Here is a 7206-nt window from a genome sequence, read left to right on the forward strand (position 1 = left end):
ACAATATTCATGACCAAAAAGACAGTTTGATAAATTATTTCTCAAATTGACCAAACTTGTCAATGTCAGGGGTAAAATTGATTTTGGCTGCCAACAATACGAGTATAATTGCACCATTTTAGACGTTAAAGGTAAAATTGCTCCTAGCTATAAATGTTTGGGGTATTTTTAGACCTTATCCTATTATAGAATAAAAAATGGATTACACAAATTAATAAAAATAATCTGCATGTAAGTTGCCTGAGCTGGTTCTCAATGAGCTTGATAAAATCAACCGGCGTTTTCTTTGGGGTGAGTCTGGAGAGGGTAGGAAGATTCACCTAGTCCCTTGGAAGGAGGTCTGCCAGCCTAAAAGCAGGGGGGGTCTTGGCATCAGACAAGCTAAAGATAATAATAAGGTCTTGTTGATGAAGCTCTTCTGGAGAATGTGGCAGAACCCTTCTTCTCTTTGGGTTCGATTGCTTTGTGGCAAGTATCGAAAGGACAAAATCTTTGGGGGCCCTAAAGAGAGGATTCGCAATTGTTCTTTCCTTTGGAAAGGGCTCAGTGCTGTGTTTGCTGAGTTCTGCACGGGGGTTGGCCTAGAGGTGGGTAATGGTAAGTCCATAAGCTTCTAGTATGACACCTGGATCGGAGATAAACCTCTTATAGAGGTTTGCTGCTCTCCCCCACCTAGCAATTTCCGCAACTGGAGGATTGCCGATGTGGTGGACTCTGATGGGGACTGGATTTGGTCTATGTTTGATTCCTTCTTGAGCCTTGATTCTCTCCTCAGAATCAGGGGAGTGAAGATTAGTAACCTTGAGGAGGACAAGGATAGGCATTGTTGGGCCCTGACAAAAGATGGAGCTTACTCTTGCAAGTCTGCCTTTGAAGCTTTTACTCTTGACAGATCTGACCCTCTTTCGGACACTTGGAAATCCATTTGGGCTCTGAAAATCCCTTACCGAATGAGGAGCTTCCTGTGGCTTGGAGTCAAGGACAGGTTGCTGACTAATTCAGATAGACATAGGCGTCACTTGGCGGATTCAGGTGCTTGCAGTAGATGCAGAGGCCAAGTTGAATCTTTGTGCCATGCCCTTAGGGACTGCCCTAAGAGTAAGGAGGTTTGGCAGAAAGTTCTTCCGCACCACATTCTCCCCTCATTCTTTGCCTACCCTGAGAATGACTGGTTCTCCAATGGGGTTAAAGGTAGGTTAATGGCTAGCATGGAGCAGGGAGACATTTTATTTGCTATTATCTGCCACCACCTTTGGAAGTGGAGAAACGAGGAGATCTTTGGTGAGAAGACTGTTTTTATTCAGAACTTACCCGAGTTCTTCTCTAAAAAGCTCCTTACCATTACACGGAGCTTCAAAGGGGACCCTCTTGCCAATTCTACCCAGAATAAAGAGGTTCAACTCGTTGGGTGGTGTAGGCCGAAGGATGGGGTGGTTAAGTTGAACACGAATGGCTCCTGTCTCAACAATGGAAAGATCGCGGCTGGAGGCGTGCTCAGGGACGCGGGAGGTGCATGGTTGTCTGGATTCACCCATAACCTGGGTTTGGGCTCATCCTTTTCAGCGGAACTTTGGGGTATTCTTTCTGGAGTCAAGCTTGCCAGAAATCTGGGTATCAAAAGGCTTGCTGTGGAGTCTGATAATATGGAGGCTATTAGTATGATCTCTAATAATCATGCTTTTTGTCTTAGTAGCCAGAACCTTATCAAAGCAATAAGAAGTCTTGGCTCCTCCTTTGAGTCCTTAGAGTTCAGCCACATCTACAGAGAACAAAATCAAATTGCGGATCGCTTGGTGGCGGCTGGGCACGAGGGGATGTTAGGTGTTTCCACCCTTTCTGATCCTCCTATCTATCTTTCTTCTCTCCTTTTAGAGGACAGAGTTGGGGTTAGCTTTCCTAGGCTGATCCCAGGTTAGCTTTTGTCTCAGTGTTGGTTTGTTTTCTTTCCTGTTTCTACCAAAAAAAATAAAAATAATCTATATAAAAAATAAAAAAATTTATTGAACGCAACAAAACATTGTTCTTCCGGTAATTATTTTGTAGAAATATAAATAATATTAAAGAATAAACATATTTTGTAGAAATAAAAAAGGATAATTTTGTCAATAACAAATAACTACAAACAGTTGTTTATGAAAAGCTCAAAATATAAGCTTTTCGTGAAACGCTCCAAAACGCTGCAGATTTCAGAAAAAATGCTAAACGCTGCGGTTATATAAACCTAACCAAACGCTATTTTTCCTGCGGTTTGGAGTGAAACGCTAAACGCTCATCCGAAAAGCTAAAACAAACACCCTCTTAGAGTGGAGATAACAAGATTCATTATTACGTAAAGTGTTTCATTTATAATGATTGAAAATTAGTCTAATTATCAAATGTTATGATAAAATTAGTTTAACTTGCAAAACTCTCTTAGGTCCCATTTGGTATGCCGTAATCAGCGTCGTAATTGAATGCCCATTGCGATGGATGTTCATTACTATGTTTGGATGAGTCCTATTGTTTTTGTTGTAATGGAATCACAAATACATCTCTTAAGTTTTTTTTACAAAATTATGTAATGAGCATTACATAAATAATAGACATGAATCCTCATTACGACTAACTGTTGCATTTTTATTATTAATACTTATTGTGCATAATTCTTATTAAACGGTAACAAAAAACTAGAAAAGCATAAAGAATGAAAAAAACATGAAAACTCGAAAATACGAAAAATGATTTTTTTTTTGTTTTTCGTCTTTTTTTATTGTATTTTTTCATGTTTTTTGTGTTTTCTGTTTTTCGCGTTTCTCATTTTTCACGTTTTCATGTTTTTCGACGATTTTAATTGTATAAATAAAATTTTATGATTATATTTAACTAAGCAAATATAAGTATTGTAACGATAATTAAGTTTCATCATTTTTTTAGTTTGTCAACCAAACATGGTAATGGAATCATTATTCCATTCCATTCCATTACAAGGTTGATTACGTTACAAATTTGATTACATTACATTGCATTACGTCATACCAAACGGACCTTTTATGCTGGGGAAAAATTAGTTTTACAAAAAAAAAAAAAAGTTAATACCTAAAATCATTGATTTTAGGGTTTAACATGGTCAACAATTGATGAAAGCCCTTATACATAAATAGTTAAATTTTTTTTCCTTAGCTTTGTTTGCTGCTGCTTTCTTTTCCTTGTTTCATCTGCTTGTCTTTGCTTCTAGCTACTAAGCTTACCAAAAAAAAAAAAAAGTTAAATTTGAACAGTGATAAACTGTGCTTGATAAAGTTTAAGTAAATTATCAATAATGATATCCAAAATGTATTTCACTGAAAAAATAAAAAATAAATACTGTGGTCCGACAGAAATATTTTTTTGGATAGCTTGTTCGAGACTCGTTAGATACTATTTAGATAGATACTCTTCTAATTAATTTTTTATATATATACTAGAATTCCAATGCCAGTTTAAATGATTTAAATCATTCAAACCAATATTTATTTATTTTTTTTGAACCTGAACCAATATTTATTGGTTGCTGAAACATTTTCTCTTGCAAAAAAAAAAAAATTAAGAAAACAAATAATGGAAAATATATTTTCCCTCAAAATTTTGGTTTTTACATCAAAATATTTGAAAATGGGCCGAATTTTGGAATATGAGGAAGGTTAGCAGCGTGATCCGGTTGGGCCTACTTTTTTATGTCCTGTCAAGCTTAGCAGCAAATCAATGTCATTTTCCAACTTTTTTTATACCATTCCCCAGCTGAGCTGCTCTCTAATCAACGTCTCTTTTATATTTTTCTTTTCACCATTCACTCCATAACGCATATTCAATACTCTCCACAATTATATATCATTAGGTATATAACAATAATAACATACCTTAAAAAAAATAAAATAATATAATCAATTAAGGTTGATTTGAGTGGTTAAGAGTATCAAATTGCTTAAGCTAGTTCCGAGTTTGAGTTCTAGCGTATACAGAAAACAGAAACATCCTTTACACGTGGATCAATGTCACAGTTCGGATCCAGAAGATTCACAGGAACCGTCCAATCTGGAGAAAGGAAATATTCCTTAAAGATGTGAACAACACCCTTCAGCCACGTGAAAAAATCTTCACTGTCCGTCCCAATAGCCGTAAGATTGAAAATGCACATCATTTTAAAGACCACATTCCAGAACCAGCTCACTATCATGAAGCCAAAAATGATCCAAAGTGGATTGAAGCTATGTCTAAAGAGCTTCAAGCGTGAGGATAATCACATGTGGGACATAGTTCATATACCAAAACATAAAAAAAAAAAAAAAAACCATTGTAAACAAGATAAGTTTACAGATCAAATATCAGCCAAACAGTGAGGTGGTAAGATACAAAGCAAGGTTAGTAGCCAATGGCTACAACCGGATATTTAGCATAGATTACCATGATAGTTTCAGTCTTATTGCCAGAACAGTGACTATGAGACTATTTTTAGCCGTAGGAGCTGCTAAGGGACGAGACATGCAGCAGGTGGATGTCAATAATGTAGATTTGCATGGTAATCTCGATGAAGAACTTTATTTGAAAGCACCGTTAGGCTATGATAAAGTTCTTGATGGCTATGATGCAACCAGTGGCGAATACAAGATTACTTAGTTGGGGGGCCGATTTTACATGTGCGTTCGGGGAAAAAAAATTTTGCTAAATCGAATTTGCTTATTTTTTTTTTTAAATATATATGCGTGTTATAATTTGAATTGTCAAGAACCAATTTTAAGTATTAATGTACAATTTCTCAAAATTAATAGTTCTAATAGTAAAAAAAATTGGATTAAGGAAGGACTGAACATGTAAAAAATTTAAAAAAATTGATTTCAGATGACCTACTAGGTCAAAAAAATTAATAATTTGGATTTAAGGAGATCTAAGAGGTTAAAAAAAATTAGAAATTTGGATTTATGGAGGCCTAACAGGTCAAAAAAAAATAGAAATTTAGACTTGGAAATGCCTAACAGGCCAAAAAAAATTAGAAATTTGGATTTAGACAGACCTAATAGGCCTAAAAAAATTAATAATTTGGATTTATTGAGTACCTAATAGGTCTAAAATATTGAAATTTTGAATTTTGACAAGCTTAACACGTAATGTGATATATTTAATTTTTTTATTAGTTCAATGCTAGTTTTTAAAAAAATTGTAACATTTTTAAATTTTTTTATTTTTAGTTTTAAAATTTTAAAATTTAATTTAGAAATTCAATTGTTTGAGTCTCAAAAATAAGAAATTATTTTTTTAATGGAAAAGACATAATAAAAATGAGTTCAAAAGTGTTATGAAAATAAATAAATAAATTAATAATGGTAATATAGTTTTATAATTATTGAAAAATAAAATTTAAATAAATAAACACTTTATAAAATAAATTGAGGTTAGGGGAATTGAATTTAGGACCTTTTAAAAACAAAAAAAAGTGTTTTAATTATCTCATCTACCTTTAAACAATGAAATATTTCTACATAGAATCTATATATACTATTATTTCTTACTTGATTACTTCTCGAAAAAGCTCTCTGTTATTTTAAAAAGCTTTGAAGGGGAGCCCCTTGTTAAACCTTCCCCGGATAAAGTAGTCCATTTAGTTGGTTGGAGTAAGCCTGGCGAAGGGATTGTGAAGTTGAATACGGATGGATCCTGCCTTAACAATGGCAGAATTGCTGCCGGAGGAGTTCTTCGGGATGCTGGTGGCGCTTGGCTGGCTAGGTTTACCCATAACTTGGGGATGGGCTCGTCCTTTTCTGCGGAGCTCTGGGATATTCTGTCAGGTATTAAACTTGCCATTCGAATGGGTGTTAAGAGGCTTTCGGTGGAGTCTGACAATTTGGAGGCAATCAACAGGATTTTTGATAGCCAGTCTTTTTGTCTTAATAGCCAGAATCTTATCAAAGCTATTTTGAGACTTCGTTCTCGCAAAACCGCGTGGCGGATCGCTTGACAACTGCTGGGCATGGGGGATGTTAGGTGTTTCTACCATTTCTGTTCCTCCTTCTTTTCTTTTGTCTATTCTTTTCGAGGATAGGGTTGGGGTCAGCCTTCCTAGACTGATCCCGGGTTAGGTTTTTTTTTTGTTTGTTTATTTTCCTTTCCTTTTCCTACAAAAAAAAATATAGACTATTATTAATATTAGGGGGCCGAAACTACCGGTAACCATGGAAGTTCCAACGGCCGGAGGGGTTCGGGCCCCCCTGTATCTGCCCCCTGGATGCAAGCTTGTTAAGTCATTATATGGACTTAAACAAGCAGGCTGGCAGTGTCATAAGGACCCTTCCTCAAAATTTGTCAAATATGGCTTTCACAGATCTTAAAATGATCATTGTATGTTTACCATTTCAAATTCACATTTTTTTCTTAGCAGTGTTGATTTATGTCGATGATATACTGATAACAGGATTTAATTCAAAACAAATTCAAGCTATCAATGATCATTTGCATTTGTTTTTTCACTATTAAAGATCTAGAAGCTATGAAGTATTTTCTAGGAGTGGAGGTAGCCAGATCTTCTCCAAGCATTTTCATTTCTGAAACTAATTACATCCGAGATATGCTGATAGATACCAATTTGCAACATACCAAGGAGGTTTCCAATCCGCTATTGACATGGTTTAATTTCTAAGATGCAGGAGATCAATTAGAAGATCCATCCTATTATCAACAGTTAGTTGGACATTTGTTATATCTCGGTTTCTCCAGACCAGATATAGCTATGTCACAAATCAACTTAATCAATTTCTGCAGGTGTTTTGTGAGCATCATTTCCAGTTTGCAGTTCATGTGCTCAAATACCTAAAAGGTATTGCACAGTATGGTCTTTTGTATTCTAGCAATTCAGATTTATCCCAAATCACTACTTATTGCGATGCAGATTGGGGTAAATGCAAGCTTACTCAAAGATCATTAAGTGAATATTGTATTCTTCTTGGTGATTCACTCATTTGCTAGAAAATAAAAAAGCAGATTACGACTAGTTGTTCTTCTACAGAAGCAGAGTATAGAAATATGGAAACTACAAGTGTTGTGAGCTTAAATGGATTAGCTACTTAGAGATTTTGGTATTCCACTCAATTTGCTTATTTCCCTTCATAGTTACAGTCAATGAGCCATTGCCATAGCCAAAAATCATGTTTCTATAAGAAAGTGCAAAATGTAGATATTGACTATCATGTCACAAGAGAT

Source organism: Euphorbia lathyris, chromosome 4, assembly GCF_963576675.1.
Source record: "Euphorbia lathyris chromosome 4, ddEupLath1.1, whole genome shotgun sequence".
NCBI classification, from domain to species: Eukaryota; Viridiplantae; Streptophyta; class Magnoliopsida; order Malpighiales; family Euphorbiaceae; genus Euphorbia; species Euphorbia lathyris.